The 22256-nt window shown below is 39.5% G+C and overlaps 1 pseudogene; it reads left to right on the top strand.

Annotated features, from left to right (window-relative positions):
• The first annotated feature begins 1560 nt into the window (after positions 1 to 1560).
• The window catches only part of LOC103207081, a 123708-nt pseudogene continuing 103012 nt past the window's right edge, over positions 1561 to 22256 (top strand).

Below are 22256 nucleotides of genomic sequence, written 5' to 3'. Positions count from 1 at the left end.
TTTATTGCTGCTAACAATTGACATGTCAATTGAGAAGAGCTAGTGAAAACTGATTTGATTCACTTGAATGTAGCTAAGCAAACATCAGTCCCAGGCAGGCAGATAACTAATAAGATCAGTTTAATTCATGAAGAAATGAGTTTAATCCAATCATTTAGTTTTCGTCATTCTACTTTACAGTAATATGTAATGCAATATGTAAAAATTTATAGAAAATATATATACATATATAAATATGAAAGTTATTAAATGAATAGTTCTGAACTACCATGACATTTAAAAGCTAGGTATCACCATTAAATCAAAGCTATCTGCATGTTTCATTCATCTCATCTTTTTGATTTTGTTATGTATTTTGTCTTAAACATTGCCTTGCTTATTTTGTGAAAATTACTATTTGATAATACGTCAAATTTACATAAAATTGCACCAATAGTAACAAGGAATTCTCATTAAGTGATTATCTAGATTTGGCCTTTTTTTCATTTTTTCTTCCTTTTGTTTCATCAATCTATCTGTACCTATATACATACATATGAATATAACTTACAACTATTTGAAACTTAGTTAAAGACATTGGGCCCTTTATACCTAATACACACTGTGTATTTCTTAAGATCAATTCCATTCTCTTACATACCCACTGAGGATTTATTAAAAATCAGAAAATATTATCAAAGCAATACTGTTATCTAATCTATAGTGCATAACCAAAAGTCATCAAACTTCCTAATAAAAACTGTTAAGTGTCTGATGCCGAGAGGAACAGAACCAGAGTAAATTGTTAGAAAAAAAATAAGTTTTATTGAATCATCTGTCCGGCAGATGGGCTGAGGCTTAAAGTAGCATCAGCCCCAGATCCTGTCTCTGCAGGGTGTTTCAGTAGTGTTTTAACCTAGGTGGTAGCTTGTCTATTTCAGAAAAAGCAATCCTAAGTGCAGAAGAGGAACTAAATGCAAGGGAGGGCAGGAACAAGACAAGCTGGAGAAGGGAGACCAAGAGTACAAGCAGAAACTGGGGGTGGGGGTGGGGGCAGCTTAAAGGCAGGAAAGTAGACAAAGAACCCCACTGGAAACTGGGGGTTTGTGGGTGGGGACCTGGAAGGTGGGAAGGGGCACAAAGAATCCCAGCAGAAGTTAGAGAGTGGAGACTAGGAGAGTACTCAGAGAAGAAGAGCAGCTGAATAGGTACAGGCTGGGTAGAGAGTGAAGTTATTCCAGCCTTTATTTTTTTAATTTTTTTTGAGATGTGGCTACATTCTTCAGAATAGTTAGGGAAGGCCCAGGGAAGACTCAGGAAGAGAGTGCAGGAAAATTGCTGTGCCGTCCGCTCCATTTTGCAGATCAGCCACAGAAAAACTCTGTGGGGGAAGGGTGCAGGGAAAGCTACATGGCTATGGGTGGACAGGTTCTTTTTTTTTTTGCTTTTTTTTTTTAAGTCAGGGCTGTGCCTGGGGAAAATGCACGCATGTGAGGCTACTTTTATAGCACAGTGTGGAGAACATGGGAAAGAGTTCAGGAAGAGAGCACCTTCTCGCCACATCCACTGTTGGAAACCCCAATGGCTTCCCCCTCAGTTGGGTCAGGATCCCAGTTCAGAAACCGGGGCTGGGGCATCCCAGGCACCGCCAAAGTGCTCAAAGACCACAAGGGTGCTTGTTGCCATGCAGTGTGCCCACTGTGTGATGTGGGCTTACGGTTGGTGGGCTTCAGAAGGCTTTGAGTGAAGGACTTCTAATTTCTCTGCTGGAGCCCAAACCTATGGGACTTGCAAAGAGGATTGGAGCCATTCACTGGGCAGCCACCCCATGGGATCTGAGCCATACTAACCTCCAGTCTCTCTCCTCCATTTTTTTTTCTTGGGGTGCTGAGGGTTGAAGGTCTGACTTCTATAGTTGCTTCAAGCTGTCTGTGAGCATAGGAATTGTCCTTACTAGGGAAGAGTTTGGAATAAAGGCTGGTACCCAACAGTGGAATGTAGGAGCATCATGTCTGCCATGGATTTGTTGGTGATTGTCTATATACAGTTGTGTAAAAAGGAAGAAAGAGTTCACAGTATGCAATGGCCAAAAAGAATGGTAAGGGAGATTATTATTAAGGGTCCTGATAAGGGAAGGGGTCAAGCTGTCCAGTTTAATTTTTGTAACCATGAGCCCTAGGATTCAGATAGTTCCTGTTAGATTCTGGAGGCTCGATCAGGTAATTTCTTTGATGTGTCTCTTACTATCCCTGAGTGGTTGGCATAAAAACAGCATTTCTCTTCCAGGAAGAGACATAGTCCTCCTTCTTCAGCTGTTAAAAGATCTAAACCCCTTTGGTTCTGTAATGTAACAGATGCTAGAAAGTCTATTTGATCCTGCACTGTCATTATACTCTGGGTGATGTCATTTAGGCTGTCTGCTAGGTCTTTAGACAGACTTCCGTAATATGTCAGGGAGATGGTTAGACCTCCAATGCCTGTGCTTATTCCTGCTATTACACCTAAAGTTACAAGAAGGGTGTTCACAGTAAGGCCACATTTGGATCTAGTATATGTAGATAGGGGAATTGGTAAAGATTGGTTGTTTGGTGCAACTTCTATTTCAGGGACTAAATAGACTAATTAATGTACCTAGTCCAGTCCAGTTTGTATGAAGACAGAGATATGTGTTAGTTCCACACAGGAAAAACAGCCCTATCTTTTTGTATGCAGAAAACAGTATCTATGGAGAAGAGATGTTGTAATTTATTGTTTTCATTTTCTCAAGCAGAGAGGGTGCCACTGAGTGTGGCAGCAATTAGTGGTTCGTTTGAGTGGGCCAGTCAGATTATGTTGGGATTTAACTTGTTTCCCATTAACAAAGATTACATTTTCAAAAAATTATACAGAAGTCCTTTTCCTCAAGCCAAAATCTAGAGGCGTTTAGATAGTCACCTAGAAGTGTTTTTTTTTACAGTCAGTAATTGAAGCCTGTATACAGGGATGCCATGGGTGCAGTGAAAAGCATGTTACTGGTCTGCCTTGGCAAAAGGCAGAATTTCATTCAGTCCTAGCCAAAATGTTAGGTGGTCCCAAGAATCGAACAAGTTGAGTGAAGGGGGCTGCCTGTGTAACTCAATAACTAACACGTCCTTGGGAAAGTTGGATGGTTATAGTAAGGTTACAAAAGTCCTCTGGTAACTTTCCCAGGTTTTTGTGTTGGTGTGTTGTTTGTTCTCATTGTATGCATATTGGAGCCTGATAAGCTAGCTTGGTATTGGTAGTTATTGGACCAAAAATAGGAGTTTTTTTAGAAATATATGAGGATATGTTTGCCATAAAGGATTGGAAGAGCTGGACTGCCCTACCAGTTAGGGTTCTTTTGGTTGTGTCTGTGATTTGAAAGTCGTAAAGGTCATCTAGGCACATTAGTTGGAAAAGTGGCCCTCTGTTTATTTTGGGGTGAAAAGAAACACTGGAAATGGTCCAAGTCAATGCTATTGTCGGTGCTGCAGAGTATTTAGTAGAGGACAATGGTAGACAAAGCCAACAGTCTGAAGACAATGTGGGATAAGTAAGGTTAAGCAGATGAGGTGTAAGATGAATTGTATGGGTAAGGTATTGGGGACTAAGTAAATCTTTTGGGGGAATAACATGTATTAAAATAGGAAAAAGAAGAAGAGGTATGATAAGTGCATTTATGTGTATATTTTGCATGGTGCCTATTTGCAATATCCAGCATAATTCCAGCCTGGGGCATAAAGTAGCTACACATAAGTTGATCCAGAACAATAAAAGCTATCCCACATAATACCAGGGTCCAGAAAAAAGGGGACTTTACAATCTCTGATCAGTCATGAGTAATCTTTGCCTAATAAACCAAGCCACAAAGAGTACTGATCAGGGGTATAATCTACAAAATCTCCTTGTAGGTAGGCTTCCCAGAAGAGTGTAAGAAGTTATTCTTCTGAGGTAGGAGTCTGGGGGGCTTCCGCAGTGATAGAGAGAGCAAGGGAATAAAAGGTATATGGGGAGATTGGCTCTACTGGGGAGTCAAGTGGAGTTGGAAAGCTCATGAAATAATCTCACAGTTGAGGCGTGTTCAAGGTCCTCTTCCAGGATCCACATCAGATGAAGTTTTAGAGGTGTGATGAGGGTGCTCTTGTTTGAGGATTTTGCTGCAATTGCTGACTGATCCAGAGGGTTTGAGTATTTAAGCCTGGAAATGTGAAACCAAGAAGGTAATCTCTGGAGTTATGCTGCAGTGGGGCTTGTTAATAGAACCTGGTAGGGGCCTGTCCACTTAGGTTTAAGGGTCCTAATGTTACTGAGTTCTCAGAGAAGAACCCAGTCTACTGGTTCGAGGGCTGGAGTTAAAGGGGGTTCAGAAGTAGGAGGACTGTGTGTGCATGTTGTTGGAGGAAGTGTCAAGTTAGGTTAAAAGTAGGGAGATAGTCTCCTAATAGGTTTGGAGTAGTTGGAAAATTTCCTAGTAGGAAGCTTCTATCATACGTGAGTTCAAATGGGCTGAGAAATGTTGGTGTTTGGGGTGTGGATGGATGCATGTCAGGGCTAGTGGAAGTAAAGTGATCCAGTTTTCCAGAGTTTCTAAACTGCCCTTGGTGAGATGACTTTTAGGGATGGAATTTGCCTTTTCTACCTTACCTGAGGACTGAGGATAGTATGGAATGTGTAAGTTCCACCTGATATGGAAAGCATTGGTGAACCCTTGTGTAACCTTAGAATAATGGCCAGTCCATTATCAGACTGTAAGGAAGTCCAAACCTAGGGATTATGTTTGGTTAGGGTTTGGATTACTTCTGTTGCTTTTTTCTGACATGGCTGGGAAAGCCTCAGTCCAGCCAGAGAAAGTGTTGACAAAGGTTAGGAGATATTTAACATATTGTACAGCTGGCATATGGATAAAATCAAGTTGCCAGTCTTGGCCAGACACTTGTCCTCATCGCTGATGTGTAGGAAAGGAGGGAAGAGGTATCAAAGCCCCTTGTGAGGATACCTGAGAACAAATAGTGCAACTCTTAGTTATGTTTTGCAGATGTGTGACCGTGTTGTTGCAAGTGAGAAGGGGTTGGAGAAATTTGAGAAGGGGTTTGAACCCTACATGTAAGGAGTTACAAAGATAAGTGAGAATTTAGGCAGTTCATTATTTGGGTAAAATTATTTTTCTAGCCCTAGTAAGTAAGCCATGATCCTTCCCAGATTGGTCCTGTGTGAGTAAGATATTTTTCTTCTTAGGAGTATATAGGGGTGATTGTAGGGATGGCTAAGAGTTGAGATTCGACTTGTTGAAGTAAGGCCACCCTTGTTGCTTCTTTGTCTGTCCAGTTATTGCCTGATGTTAGAACACTGTTACCTGACTTGTGCCCCTTACAGTGGATCACTCACTGCCTTAGGGAGTTTTCCTTTAAGAGTTTTAAGATTAGTTTTGCATTAGTGATTGGTGAGCCTTTTGTGGTAAGAAATCCTTTTTTCTTCCCATGTAAATGCATGGGAATGTAATATGTAAAATGCATAATGGGAATCAGTGTAAATATCAATAATCTGTCCCTTAGCTTAGTTAAGGCTCATGTGAGAGCTATCAATTCAGCTTTTTGAGAGGAGGTTCCTGGGGTTAGAGAATTGGACTCAATGGCTTGGGTGGAGGAAACAATAGCATATCCTGCTACTTTTTTCTCATCCACTACGTAAGAACTGCCATCTATGAACCAGATATCAGAGACTGCAGTCAGGCATGAATCAATTAGATGGGGGAAATAGGGTTGTTTGAGTTCAAGGAGGTTGGTGCAAGAATGGGGTGGGTTAACTTGAGTAGGGTCTATGGGGTATGGAGACAGTGAGGTGATGGCAGGTATGAGAAAAAGGAAAAAGGAGGAATCAGAATGGGATTGTTGGAGGACAGAAGAAAGGGGTGACATAGTTAATGAGGCCTGGAATTTGATTAAAATGTCTCTGCCAAGGATGGGGGTAGGACACCTGGGCAGAATGAGGAAGGAGTGTGTAAAAGGAGTTCCAAATAGGCAGTGATTTACAATGGGTGTTGTTAAAGGTTTTGATAGTAGCCCATCTACCCCCATAATAGAGACAGAGGAAGGGACAAGTGTCCTTGAAAATTCAGGAAGGGCAGAATAAGTGGCCCTGGTATCTGTTAAAAATGAGATAGGCTTACCTGCTATCACCATTGTTACCTGTGGCTCTGTGGTTGAGATGGAAATTGATGGGGTCTGTTCAGGGCCTGGGCACCCTCAATCTTCAGCAGCAAGGCCAAAGAGTTCAGGAAGCACCAAACCGGACTCAGAGGAGGGTATTTTTAGAACAGATGCCTTGAGGGGCTTGATTGCAGTCTGACTTCCAGTGTCCCTCCTTGCCACATGCTGGGCAGGACCCAGGTGGGGGTCTCAGGTTTGGGCAGGATTTGGCACAGGGCCCCCTTCACCACATTTGAAGCACGGTCCTGGAGGAGGCTCCATGGTCCCAGAAGAGGTTTAAGAGTGAGTTTACCTCTTGGGGCCTGTTTCATGGAGCCTTAAAGGGCGGTGGCTAGGTGTTCTGGTTCCTAGTACCATAAGCTGGAGACCATTCCCAAAGCTGTTTTCTTACACATGGGAAGCAAACCACATCCCTAAAGCAGCTACTAGCTAGCTGCTTGTGGTTGGTCCCACCATGGAGTTGATTGCCAGTCTCCTCATGGGAAATAACTACCACCAGCTGCCCAGCCACTCAACCAGGCACAGCCAAGCTGACACACAAACTTAACCACCAAAATTCCACCCTTGTCAAATTGGCACCTGCACAGGTCTTCAATGGGTGGGATCTGTACAGATCTCTTTCACTGGGTAACTCCAGTCCTCTAGTTCCTGAGTGATGACCTCACCCCCTTGGCCTGGCAGGCCCCATTCCTCTACCTCTTGGGCATGGGAGCCCTGCCCCCTCACTTTTGGGCAGCAGCTATGACTCCATCCCACTGTCTCACATGAACGAGCAGCCCACATTCCAGAGCCAAGTTGGTGAAGGTCTGGCTCTTTGAAACCTAGGAGGCTGTGGTGGTTCCACCCCAAAGGCCATGGTCCTATGCTTAAGGCTAAGGTAGCTCTGCTTCACATTTTCCTTGGTCTCTCCTCTTCTGCCAATTAATGCTGAAGGGAACCCACTCCGCTGGAAAACTTCCTGCCCAAAAAGCACTGGCTTTTTTTCTCCATGGGCCAGCCAACTACTACTCCATTTCATGCTAGTCTTTTCTACCAATTAATGCCCGAAGGCAACCCAGTCCACCAGGAAGCCACCTGCGCAATGGCATCCAGCTTTCTCCTCTTTGGGCTGGTAAGGCTGTTGCTGTCCCGTGCTGGTCTCTTGACTCTGCTCCTGACGTCTCTTATGCCGTATTCTGGGGTCTCTCTGCCAGGGTGTAGGGGTCAAGGATGCACTCCACTCCTGTTTCCACATTTTAGGTATCTGTCAGAGCAGTACTCCACTCTCTTGATACCATATTCTGTTCTGGTTACCTAGTGCCATAAGCTAGAGATCATTCCCAAAGCTGTTTCTTACATACGGGAAGCAAACCACGTTCCTAAAGCAGCTCTCAGCTGCTTGTGGTAGGTCCTACCATGGAGTTGATTGCCAGTCTCATCATGGGGAATAAATACCATCAGCTGCCCAGCCACTCAACCAGGCCTAGCCAAGTTGACACACAAAATTAACTACCACTCTAGGAGTTGGGCCTTTGCCTGATAACGTCTCTGTTTCTATAGCATTAATTCCTCATCTCCATTATTAAAGAACTTAAAAGTAAGGTTAAGAAGGTTCTTTTGAGGAGTCTGAGGGCCCGTGTCCTGCTTCTGAAGTTTATGTCTTATGTCTGGAGCTGATTGGGAGATAAATTGCATGCTAAGAAGTAGAATTCCCTCTGGGGAGGTTAGATCAAGACTTACATATTTCTGTAAAGTTTCTATGAGGCCAGTGAGAAAGAGGGCCGAATTTTCCTCAGGGCTTTGGGTAATCTCTTTAAGTTTTTCTTAGTTAACTGTTTTATGAGCTGCCTTTCTTAGGCCAGCAATGAGGCAAGCGATCATATGACCACAGTGTAGTCTGCCTGGGGAGTCTGATAGTTCCAATCTGGGTCAAGTTTTGGGATGGCTACAGACCCTAATGGGAGAGCTGCCTCTTGTCCATAAAGTTCATCTGCATGATCCTGAGCTTCCTGCCAGATGCGGTCCTTTTCTTCTGGGGTTAGGGAAGAGGTTAAAATGACATAAATATCATGCCAAGTGAGATCATAAGACTGCTGATATATTCAAATTCTTTGGTATAGGTAGTGGGGTCAGTTGAAAAGGAACCAAGGTTCTTTTCTCATTTTGAGTTTGCCTGATTTTTTTCTGATAAGTTCAGATGATGTGCATTTTTGTTAGGAATATTGGTTAAGTGAAATACCAAAAAGGACACAATTTCATCAGAGACATGAAATAGTAGTTTATCCCAATGTTATATTTAAACATTTGTTACAGTTATGCTTACCAGTGTGTCTGCCTATGGAGTTACTTTTTCTTCCTTTTAATTAATAAGTAATTTATGTTGAGGTACTTTGAGAGCTTAAAATCTGTTGTTCACTATAATTTCACAGCAGTCATAATTATTTTTAACTTCTTTCAGTTTTTCTGTGTTTATTATTCAGTGTTCTATCACAAAGAGGAATGTACTTTTCTTCTTTTTTGTTGTTGCCATTTGTCATTCAGTACACTCTGAATCATGATGACCTTATGTATAACAGAATCAAACGTTGCCTGATATTGTTCTAGTCTACTATCTTTGGCATGTTTGAACCCAGTGTCGTGGCTTTTGTGTCAATCCATCTCATTGAGGGTCTTTGCATGCTATATTACATATTACTTGCACACAGACACACATTCTCTCTGTTCTTACTGTTATACCCACTTGCAATCCAATGCCACATAATGTCATTTACCAATCCCCAATGCATATTCTTAATTTTCTTCCCTAACTGTGAGAATCCAGGGGCCTTTTAGTCTCAATATATTTACTCATGTCCTCCACCCTAGGACATACAGAAGATAGCTTAAGGATATCTAACCCTGTAAGAAACAAATCCACAAGCTATAATTCAAAATTTGTTTCTAGATCTTTTACAGGTACATTTTGCATAGAGTTAAATGCAAAAATATTAGACATGCAATCAATGGATTTTAGTAAATGTGTGCATGCACGCATGTAACATAAAACCTTTCAAGATATAGAACATTTACTTCACTCCAGAAAGTTTCTTTGTAGCCCTTCTTGATCAATTTCTCCATAAACAGGAACCCTATATTATTATTATTATTCCCAAAAAGTATCAGTTTTGCCTGTTTCATATTTTCATAGGCAAGGAAATATACAGTGTGAACTTTTTGAGTCTGACCTCTTTCATGCTGGAATTTATGTACATTGTTATATGTATCAGTAATTCAGTTCATTTCATTGTTGCATTATATTGTGTTTTATGAATATACCAGGGCTTCAAATTGGTTCATCCTGATTCAGTCATGGCTGATGGAGCAAAACCAAAAGCAACCTTAATCTGTAAAATGGGGGTATACTGGAATAACTGGAATGGGAAAAATTATGGATCTACACCCTCTTAGAAGCTTAACCTCCCTCCTGGAAAACAAGAGCCATGTTTGCATTGCATAACAAACATCTTGATCAACATCTATGAAAAGATCATATGTTTTTCTCCATTGTTTTGTTAATATGGTGTGGATTACATGTCAATACAGAGAAAACAAAAATCCTCACAACTGGGCCAGTTGAAATACCACGATAAACAGAGAGTACATTGAAGTAGTCAAGGAAGTCATTTTACTTGGATCAACACTCATAGAAGCACCAGTCAAGAAATCAAATGAAGTATTGCATTGTGCAAATTTGTTGCTAAAGACCTCTGTAAAATCTTAAATGCTAAGAATGTCACCTTGAGAACTGAGATGTGCCTGATCCAGGTCATAGTATGTCAAATAACCTCATATGCATTTGAAAGCTGGACAAGAAATGAAAAACTAAATCAAGCTCACTGCCATTGAGTCTATTCTGACTCATAGTGACACCCATTGGGTTTCTGAATCTTTGATCTTTACAGAAGCAAACTGCCTCATCTTTTACACAGCAGAGCGGCTGGTGGATCCAAACCACAGACCTTTTGGTTAACAGCCAAATGCCGTAACCACTACCCCACCAGAGACTGTTGGACAATGAACAGGGAAGAAGAAAAGTAACTAATACATTCAAATTATGGTGTTGGCAAAGAATTTTGAATACACAATGAGCTTCAAGAAGAACAAATTTGACTTGGAAGAACTGCAGCCAGAATTCTCCTTAGAAGTGAGGATGGTGAGAATTCATCTCATTTATTTTGGACATGTTATTAGAACGGACCACTCTCTGGAGAAGGACATCATACCTAGTAAAATAGGTTGTTGTTGTTGTTGTTGTTATGTGCCCTCGAGTTGGACCTGACTCATAGCAACCCCTCCTTGGGTTTCTGAGGCAGTATCACTATGGAAGTAAATTGCCCCATCTCCTTCCGAGGAGTTGCTGGTGGGTTTGAACCGCCAGCCCTCTGGTTAGCAGTCCAGTGCCTTAGGCAGTATGCTACCAGAACTCCCTAGTAAAGTATAGGGTCAGCAAAAAAAAGGAAGACCCTTAATGAGATGGATTGACACTGTAGCTGCAACAGTAGGCTCAAATATGGCAATGATTATAAAGATACCACTTAACCAGGCAGTGTTTTGTTCTGTTGTACACAAGATCACTATGAGTTGGAACTGACTTGATGGTGCCTAACAAAAGAAAACAAAACAAAACAAACAAAAAAAAAAAAACACCACAAGGTGAGTTAATTACATTGACTAAACTTACATCTAAAAGGAATAGTGATCTGAAATTTTATTTTCTAAAAAATATATTTATCAGTTTTTTTTGATTCCCTTGCAATAGGTAAAAATTGAATTACTTTTTGTGTGGTGTTCCCAGCCTTCCAATTTTTGCTTTCCACTGTTTCCACTGGTGTCTCTAATATACTTGTGCAGTTCAAGAACTAGGAAATTTGGGGATGTGTTTAAAGGTAGAATTTTAAATCCATCCTCTACAACTTCTTCCTTTATTATATTTCCTTCACTTTCCAGCCATGCTGTCAATTTTAGTATCCATTCTACAACACTTAAAGCTAGAAAATTGTGACTTCCTTTTTGAGACTATCCCACCTCATGTTGTATGGAGCACACCCTAAGGGAAAAACACCCTCATGAATACAGCTATCAATTTTAATTCTCTATATTTAAATTTACTTGTATTTTTTTTTTTTTTTGCTGTATTTGTTCTATTTTCACCTGCTTCAAATAGTATTTTTTTCTTTCTTGAGATATAAGCTTTCCTACTATTTTCAGAAGTGAATCTACCATCTAGTGATATTTATTCTTTATTCACTATTTTTCAGCTGTTTGAAATCATTTTTGTTAAGAAAATAAAAAAGTTCATGTGATTGTCTTATGCATTCACATACATAATGTTTTAAGGTGCCATCGAGTCAACCCTATGTGCAACAGAAGGAAACATTGCCCTGTCCTGTGCCATCCTCATAATAGTTGCCATGCTTGAGCCCATCCCTGTAGACTCTGTGACAATCTATCTCATTGAGGGGCTTCCCTTTGTCGTTGACCTCTACTTTAACCAACATAATATTCTCCTCCCAGGAATGGTCTCTTCTGAAGACATATATATTAACATATAGCCATAAACAATTCAATACAATAATTATTGTATTGCCCATGGATTTTTAAAATATACTATTTTATGGTTTGGGAGCTCTGATGACATAGTGCCTAAGGCATTGGCTGCTAACTAGTTAGTCCTCAGAACAAAGATTGGACAATCTACTTCTGTAGAAATATCTCCTTGGAAACCCAAGGAGGAGTCACTATGAGTTGAATTGACTCTATGGCAGTGAGTTTTATTTTATGGTTTAAAACTATATTGCAAGGTAAATATAACTATTATATTTTCTTTACAGAAAACACAGTTTACTTAGAGTAAATAAGTTTCTGAAGATCATTATTACTAAGTAGCAGAAATGGAAATCTAAATAGGTATAATTGAAAACAAAATCCTATCTTTACTCATACAAGTATAAATTGCGTTTGTCACACTTCTTGGAGAAGAAAATATAGACAATTTTGAATATATTATATAGTTAATAATTAAATATGTTTGTACTTTTTCTAAATCTTCCTACATTTCCGTGGATAATGTTGTAAATAATATGTTTGGAAAATATATGTGATAATCTAATACACTGTTAGATTCTATAATGTGAATTTTTTTAATTAAAGGACAAAAGATGTTTCCTTTTCACAAGAACTATCAAATGTCTAGCTTAAAGAAAAACAACCTTATTAACCTTTCTAAAGAGTTAAGCCCAGCTCTATAGTATGTTCAGTGAATCAGAGGGATCCTGGGAAGAACTGTATCATTGTCTCAATTTTACAAATTCTCATTTTTCTAAAGGAATTTGGCTACATTAAATATTTGTAACATATTCTTTTAAGAGGATTAGAAATTCAAATTCCACTCAACATTCTTCACATACTCAGGACAGGGGTTTTATATATGAAGCCCTAGAACTCTCACATTATTAACAATGTATAGTACGTATGAAATTATTATGAATAACTGAACTCAAAATTAATGCCTCGTAATAATTTTGATATGTGTTGTGGCTCATTTTCGACATAGCACATAGGCCTTAGGAATTTCTGGGTCTTCTAAAATAATGAGATTCTTACTCAGTGGGAAGCCCAAACCCTAGTGTATTTTAAATGACTCACATATTAATTTACTACATGCTTCATCAACCCCAGTTTAATTAACACATATTGTTAAATAGGAATTCTTTGGGTGGTGCAACTCTTAATGTGATTGGCTGCTCACTGAAAAATTGAATATTCAAGTCTACCCAGAAGAGCCTCAAAAGAAAGACCTGGCAATCTACTTCCAAAAAATCAGCCAGTGAAATCCCTATGAAACACATTTCTACCCTGACACACACGGGGTAGCTATGAATCAGAATTGACTCAACAGCAGCTGGGGGGGGCGGTTAACCCATGAGGGAAAATAAATAATGGAAGTTGACAAAACATTAAAGAATTTTCATAGTATAGTTAATTCTTATTTGTACTTGATTGCACAAATTTGTCCTCAGTTTTTAAAATACCAGCTTAAATCATGCTTATGGACTAGTAGAAAGACATCAGAAAGAAGAGTTGATACTGCAGCCTTTCTCAACTACTATTTCAACATAACATAAGCAAGCCTTTGATGTGCTGTGTATTGTTATACTCCATAAATTTTACTGTCATGAAAGGGAACAGAAGCTGTCCCCTAACCCAATTACTTAGTATTAATCAAAAATTCTCATTTGGAAGAAATACTTTTTTTTTTTAAGTTTGGTAATATGATGTTGGGTGGATTAATAAACATCAGGAGAGGGACTAAAAAGTTGTGCTGCATTGTAGCAAACAAACAGCTATCACATCAGTAATTGCTCATCTCTGTTACTCTCATCTATATTCAACCCCAGATTAGTGTGGGAACATAATGAGATACGCAAGGAGGCCGATCAGTCAGGGGTGGTTTCAACAGTATTAAGAGTGAAGTTCAGAATTCTAAGATCCATCAAACACAGCACGCTCCCCAGAATTTAACAACCAACACTGGGCTGCTTAAACAAATGAAGCAAACTACCCAAAAGAATGGGAATTAAGGAAGAAACAAACAGAAAACACATCTATTTTGTGATATACTTGTAAACATACACAGATGGAAGTGTTTGTGTTTGATGCTTCTATTCTGTAACGCTAAATAAGCCATGGTCTTCTTGTGATGCAGTTTATTAAGGAGTATGTTTTTGCTTTTTGAGACACTGCTGTTTTACTTTCACTGATGACCTCGATCTCACCTTTTAGAAGTTGGGTAATTGAAACACTTCTCATCTATTTCCCACAATAGAAATAACAAAAGTACATATTTTTCACACAAAGATGCCCTGTCTGCCTTTTTCTTTTCTCCCATGCATATTCTTTAGGAATGTCATAGTATTTTCAAATAAATATTATATATTTCAAAAATGTTATATTTAAATAAGGCTTATAGTCCTTATGCTGTTAAAAATGTAGTCATTCTATTTTCAAAATTTAAACTGTATGATAAGGTACTGATTTAATTTGTCTTTCACATGGTAAATTTCCAGACATTTTTCTTTACATGGCACATACTATCTGACTGGAACAACCTAACCTGAGTATCAATACATAAGCAGAGGCATGATTATTTATAATTGTTTGGTTGTTTGTTGTTTCTTTATTATAAGCTTAAGTTTCTAATACAAAGCAGTAAAATGATGCTTTCTATACAATACAAAGAAACATGCATCCAACATGAGAAATTATATATTTTTTTTAAGTTATAATATTTTCTATTGCACAATCCTTAAGGATAATGAGATTTTATGTATATATATAAACATGTTAAAACATTCCCATATTCCTTGTTAACATATAAGATTCCTCTCAAATTAGATACTATAAATTTCTCATTCATAATTTTTATGTAAAATAGAAAGCACACAAAAATTCTTTTAACAACTAATTTCCTCCTCCTCTTTTTTTTGGTATTATCCCAATAAATATGTAAATTAATTGCAGCATTTACATAAAAAGACAAAGATGAACTACATGAGTAAGAGGACAGAGTTAGCACACACATTTCACTATTTCCTTCACAAAAAAAAAAAAAAAAGGTCACTGCCATTGAGTCAATCTTGACTCATAGTGATGCCCTCCTTCGGTTTCTGAGGCAGTATCTCTATGGAAGTAGATTGCCCAGTCTTTCTTCTAAGGAGTGGCTGATGGGTTTGAACCAAAAATCTTCTGGTTAACAGTCAAATGACTGAGGCACTACACTACCAGAGTTCCCATTTCCTTTACATAAAAATTAAAATTATAATAAAGAAAAGGAAACTTAAAATTAAATGTAATGGTAAACCCAAAGAAGCAAGAAGAAGGCAGGACACAGAACATAAGCGAAGAGAAGTCAACAAATCCCTGGAAGGTAGATCCTTTATTGAATACTTATGTGAGATGAAAATCTCTAGGTGGTACGAAAGGTTAATGTGCTTTTCTGCAAACTGAATGCGTGGAGTCCACCTAGAAGTGCCTCTGAAAAAAGACTTGGAAATCTACTTCCAAAACATCGGTTACTGAAAATGCTATGGAGCACAGTTATATTGTGACACAATCAGGTTACCATCAGTCAGTCTACAAACTGAAAACTGGTTGAGGTGGTCTGTGTGAGAAAGGAACGGATGGTGCCATGAAGAAGTGAGTCAATCCATCAGCTGTAAGTCCGGATACATTAATTCTCAGGGCTGGAAGGTATAAGAGAGATCAGAAGTTCAAAGAAGACCCTAAACAGTAGGTTAGCTATGTTTCTGTTGAAAACAGCTGAGAGTTTTTGACCTCCAATTTATAGGCAACTGTTAATAGATAAATTACAGTTAAAATTAGAGGAGACACAAGCAAGAATGAGCTGTCTCTTCTCATCTCCTGATTCTTTTTTTGTTTGTTTGTTTTTATTTTCATAAATGGGGGGTAATGGCAATACCTTACTTTAATATGATAAATAGGAATATATATTTTTTTGAGTGAGGACTAAATGAGATTCTCATTTTTCTTTTCTTTCTTCCTTTTTCTGAGTATGCATTAAGTGGAAATACCTTAGTTTGATCTATTCAATATATAATAAAATAAGTATGCTATTTGCAGTTAATAAACGAAAAAAAAAATGGATGGTATAAAAGCAGAGTTAAACGTTGTTATTTCTAGGAAATGGGAATAGTAGTGAGATGAAGCATGCTTTCTTTTCTTTACAGGAGCACTTATTGCAAGATATGAATCTTAATTTGTTAAATTTTATTTTTATTTTTTCCTAACCATGGGTCATTCTCATGCCCTGTGATGAGAAAGAGGTCAAACAGAATCTTCCTGCACTCTGGAAAATAACATAGTCCAGGCTTCATAAGTAACTTTTTTTATAGTTAGACCACACCACAAAATCTTTTTGTGTGAATTGAATTAAACCCAACTCCCACAAAAATAGTGTTGTTTTTGTTAGGTGCTATCAAGTAACCTCCGACTCATAGCAACCCTATGTACAAAATAATGAAATACTGCCCAGTCTCAAACCAGCCTCATAATGCTTGCTATACCTGAGCCCATTGTAACAGCTGGTGTGTCAAACCATCTCCTTGAGGAGCTTCACATTTATTGCTGACCCTCCACTTTTCCAACCATGATGTCCTTCTCAAGGAAATGGTCCCTTCTGGCAACATGACCAAAGTAGGTGAGATAAAATCTGGCCATTCTTACTTCCAATTAGCATTCTGGCTGCACTTCCTCCAGGATAGATTTGTTTGTTCCTGGAAGTCCATGGTACTTTCAGCATTTTTTGCAAACACCACAATTCAAAAGCATCAACTCTTCTTTATTCTTCCCTATTTGTTGCCCAGTTTCACATGCATATAAGGTTATTGAATACACCACAGTTTGAATGAGGCTCACCTTTGTCTTCAAAAAGATATCTTTGCTGTTCAGCACTTTAAAGACGTCTTTTGCAGCAGATTTGCCCAGTGTAATATGTCCTCTGATATCTTTACTGCTGTTTGCATTGGTGCTGATTGTGGAACCAAATAATATGAAATCTTTGACAAGTTCAGTCTTCTCTCCATTTATTGTAATGCTGCTTTTTTGTCTGATTGTGAAGACTTCAATTTTCTTTATGTTGAGATGTAATCTACACTGCAGACTATAATCTTTAAACTTCACCAGTAGTGCTTCAAGTCATTGTCACTTTCAGTAAGCAAGGTTGTATCATCTGCATGTTGCAAGTTGTTAATGTCTCTTCTTCTAATCCTGATGTGGTGTTCTTTTTCATACAGTCCAGCTTTTTGGATAATTTTCTTAGCATACAAATTGAATAAGTATGGTGAAAGTACACAATTCTGATGCACTCCCTTCCTAATTTTAAACCTTGTCGTATCCACTTGACTGTTCAATTGACAGCTTCCTGGTCTATGTACAGGTTCCTCATGAGTACATTTAGTGTTCTGGAATTCCCATTCTTCTCAATGTTATCCATAATTTATTATGATTCACAAAGTTGAATGCCTTTGCCTAGTCAATAAAACCCAAGAAACATATTTCTGGTATTTCTTGCTTTCAACCAAGATCCATTTGACATCAGCAATGATATCCCTCATTCCACATCATCTTCTAAATCCAGCATGCATTTCTGGAAGTTCCCTATCAATATATTGTTGCAGCCATTCCTTAATTATCTTCAGCAAGATTTTATTTGAATGTGATATCACTGATATTGCTTGATAAATTCCACATTCTTGGAATCAACTTTCTTTGAAATAGGTACAAATATGAATCTCTGCAAGTCAGTTGGCCATGTAGCTGTCTTCCAAATTTCTTGGCATAGGTGAGTAAGTATTTCCAGCACAGCATCTTTGTGTTGAAACATCTCAATGGGTATCCCATCAATTCCTGGAGTCTTGTTTTTTTTGCCAATTCCTTCAGTACAGCTTCAATTTCTTCCTTCAATACCATTAATTTTTCATTATATACCACCTCCTGAAATGGATGAACATTAACCAATTCTTTTTGATACAGTGAATTTGTGTATTCCTTCTATCTTCTTTTGATGTTTCATGCATCATTCAATATTTTGCCCACAGAATCTTTGAATACTGCAATTCAAGGCTTGAATTTTTTCTTCAGTTCTTTCAACCTGAGAAATGCCAAGTGTGTTCTTCCCCTTTAATTTTCTAACTCCAGATTTGTACATCTCATTATAATAACTGACTTTTTCTTCTCGAGCTGCTATTTCAAATCTTCTGTTCAGCTATTTTATCTTGTCATTTCTTCCATTTGGTTTAGCTACTCTCCATTCAAAAGCAAGTTTCAGAGTGTCCTCTGACTTCCATTTTGGTCTTTTCTTCCTTTTTTGTCTTTTTCATGACCTTTTGAATTCTTCATGTATGATATTCTTGATGTTATCCCACAATTCATCTACTTTTCACTCACTGGTTTTCAATGTGTCAAATTTATTTTTTAGAGGGTCTCTAAATTCAGGTGGGATAAAATCAAGATCATATTTTGGCTCTCATGAACTTGTTTTGTCTTGAACTTCAACTTGAACTTGCATAGGCAGTTGATTCTCTGTTCTACAGTTGGCTCCTGGCCTTGTTTTGGCTTTAGATACTGAACTTCTGCATAGCCTATTTCAATAGATAGTGTCGATCTGATTTCTCAGTATTCCATCTGGTGAAGTCCACTAGCGTAGGTGTTGTTTGTGTTGTTGAAAAAAATCCATTTGCAATGAATAAGTCATCGGTCTTTCAAAATTCTATCATGAGATCTCCTGCATTATTTCTATCACCAAGGCTGTATTTTCCAACTACTGGTGATTCCTCTTTGTTTCCAACTTTTGCATTCCTATCACCAGAAATGGGAAGGTCAGCTGGGCACAGGGGTATTTGGAAGCAGCTTTAAGGGAGGTCCTGGAAAGAAGAACTATGTGTAGTGTGTAAGGGAGACATGGAAGTGAGCAGAACAGTTTGGAACAACTAAGAAAGAAGAACTTGTCTGTCAGTTTGTTGTCCTGTCATGGCTTGTGTGTTGCTATAAGGCTGCAGGCTACATCAGTGGTATTTCGAATATGAAAAGGGTCACTCTTGGTGTACAGGTTTCAGTGGAGCTTCCAACTAAGACAGACTTGGAAGAAGGAAGAGGCCATCCATTTCTCAAGACTTGGCCACCTTATGAATAGCAGTGAAAAACTGGTGTATTACTGGAAAACTTCATGAACAGCCCTGAAACATTGTCTGATATGGTACTGGAAGATGAGCCTCTCAGGTCAGAAGGCACTCAAAGTATTATTGGGGAGGAGCTCCCTCCTCAGTATAAAGCTGACCTTAATATGGGTAGAGTAAAGCTGTTGGGACCTGTTCTGGTTACTTAGTGCCACTCTGACAGGAATATACCACAAACTGGATGGCTTTAACAAGCAGGAGTTCATTCTTACAATTTGGAGGATTTAAGTCCAAGTTCAAAATGCTAAGCTCTAAGGGCTGGGTGAGAGCCCCTCAACTTTGGGGTCCAGCTCTACCTCTTGCTCCTGGCCCACTGGAGCTAGAGATGTTTCTTCACTCAAACAGCTGATGGCTGCTGAGGCTGAGAAGTCCCAAGGTTGACAAGTAAAAAGGTACAGTCCTGATGTTACCAAACCACATGGCAGGCCATTAACTTAAGTCCATTGTAAGTCCCAAGGTTGGCAGAGTATAGCAGGCTGCTGAGCAATGACATGACTACATGCAGGGTCCAAGAGTGCCATAGGATAGAAACCTTTCTCAGAGCTTCTCCTTATATACAGGAAGCAGACCACAAACCCAAAGGCAGCTACCCAGATGCTTGTGGTAGATCCCACCACGGAGTTGATTGCCAGTCTCCTCATGGGGATTAACTACCACCAGCTGCCCAGCCACTCAACCAGGCCCAGCCAAGTTGACACTCAAACATAACCACCACAATTCCACCCCTTATCAACTTGTCATTTGTACAGATCTTCAATGGGTGGTGTCTGTACAGGTCTCCTCACTGGGTGGCTCCAGTCCCCTAGTTCCTGAGTGGTGACCTCATCCCCTTGGCCTGGTGGGCCTTGTTCCTCTCCCTCTTGGGCATAGCAGCCCTGCCCCCTCACTCTTGGGCAGCAGCTATGGCTCCATCCCATTGGCTCACACGAACGAGCAGCCCCACGTTCCAGAACCAAGTTGGTGAAGGCCCAGCTCTTTGAAACTTAGGGGGCTGTGATCATTCCACCCCCAAAGGCATGGTTCTACCCTTTCAGGCTGAGGCAGCTCTGCTTCTGTTTCCTTGTTCTCTCTGCTTCTGCTGATTAATGCCCAAGGGCAACCCACTCCACAGGAAATCTTCCTGCCCTAAAAATACTCACCTTTCTTGCCCATGGGCTGGCCAAACCTGCTACTCCATTTTATGCCGGTCTTCTCTACCAATTATTGCCTGAAGGCAACACACTCTGCCAGGAAGCTGCCTTCCCAATGGTACCTGGCTTTCTCCTCCGTGGGCTGGTAAGGCTGTTGCTGTCTCACGCCGGTTCTCTTGGCTCTGCTCCTGCTGTCTCTCATGCCGATATCTTCTTGACTGTCCTGCCATCTGTCATGCCGTATGCCAGGGTCTGTCTGCCAGGGTCTTGGGTCAAGGATGCACTCCACTCCTGTTTCCACATTTTAGGTATCTGTCAGAGCAGCACCCCACTCTCTTGGTACCAAATTCTGTTCTGGTTACCTGGTGCTGCTCTGACAAGAATATACCACAAACAGGATAGCTTTAACAGGAGTTTATTCTTACAATTTGGAGGATTTAAGTCCAATTTCAAAGTGCCAAGCTCTAGGGGCTGGGGGAAATCCCCTCAACTTTGGGGTCAAGTTCTGCCTCCTGCTCCTGGCCCACTGGAGCTAGAGGCATTTCTTCACTTAAACAGCTGCTGGCTGCTGAGGCTAAGAATCCCCAAGGTTGACAAGTAAAAAGCACAGTCCCAATGTTACCAAATCACATGGCAGGCAATTAACTTAAGTCCATTGAAGTCCCAAGGTTGGCAGAGCATAGCAGGCTGCTGAGCAACAACGCAGCTACATGCAGGGTCCAAGCATGCCATAGGCTAGAGACATTTCTCAAAGCTTCTCCTTATATACAGTAAGCAGACCATATACCCAAAGGCAGCTACCCAGCTGCTTATGGTAGATCCCATCGTGGAGTTGATTGCCAGTCTCCCCATGGGGATTAACTACCACAAGCTGCCTAGCCACTCAACCAGGCCCAGCCAAGTTGACACACAAACATAACCACCACAGGATCTCCAATTGCTGATGTGGCACGACTCAAAATGAGAAGAAACAGCTGCAAACATCTATTAATAACTGGAACATGGAATGTATGAAGTATGAATCTAGGAAAATTGGAAGTTGTCCAAAATGAAATGGAATGCATAAAGATTGATATCTTAGGCATTAGTGACCTGAAATGGACTGGTTTGGGCATATTGAATCAGACCACCATATTATCTACAATGTGAGGAATGACAAACTGAAGAGGAATGGTGTGGCATTCATCATTATAAAGAATATTTTAACATCTGTCTGAAGTACAATGCTATTAGTGATAAGATACTATCCATACACTTACAAGGAAGCCCAGTTAATACTACTGTTATTCAAATCTATGCACCAACCACCAAATCCAAAGATGAGGAAACTAAAGATTTCTACCAACTTCTGTAGTCTGAAATTGACCAAACATGAAATCAAGACGTGTTGATTATCACTGGTGACTGGAATGCAAAAATTAAAAACAAAAAAGAATCACTGGTAGTTGGAAAATACGGCCTTGGTGATAGAAATAATGCTGGAGAATGCATGATATAATTTTACAAGACCAATGACTTATTCATTGCAATTACAACATTTTCAACAACACAAATGACACAAATACACAGGGACTTTGCCAGGTGGAGTACACAGGAATTAGATTGGCTATATCTGTGGAAAGAGGCAATGGGGAAGCTCAATATCTTCAGCCAAAGCAAGGCCAAGAGCCTTGTGAAGCAGACCATTAACTCCTCATATGTAAGTTCAAGCTTAAGTTGAACACAATTTGAAAAAGTCCATAAGAACAAGATATGACCTTGAATATATCCGTCCTGAGTTTAGAAACCATTTAAAGAATAGATTTGATGTATTGAACACCATGACTGCAAAATAGAGGAATTGTGGGATGACATCAAGAACTTCATCCATGAAGAAAGCAAGAGGTAATAAGAAAGATAGGAAAGGAAGAAAAGACAAAAATGGATGTCTGAGGAGACTCTGAAACTTGCCCTTGAATGGAAAGTAGCTAAAGCAAACGGGAAGGAGTTCCGGCAAGATGGTGGACTAGGCAGAAGGATTGCACAGACCCTCAACAACAAAGAAAAGGGAAACCAATTAACACAGACACAGAAGATAATCATGGACCCCTGAGCCTTGAAGGGAAGGATACAGAATTGGACTAAACCCCAATTAGCAGAAGAATTTGCGTGAAAATACCAAAAAAAGGAGA

This window comes from Orycteropus afer, unplaced genomic scaffold (genome assembly GCF_000298275.1).
Source record: "Orycteropus afer afer isolate SDZICR_OR568_19922 unplaced genomic scaffold, OryAfe1.0 scaffold00353, whole genome shotgun sequence".
NCBI classification, from domain to species: Eukaryota; Metazoa; Chordata; class Mammalia; order Tubulidentata; family Orycteropodidae; genus Orycteropus; species Orycteropus afer.
Note: the sequence above shows the minus strand (reverse complement) of the source record. Positions and strands in the feature narration are given on the sequence as shown.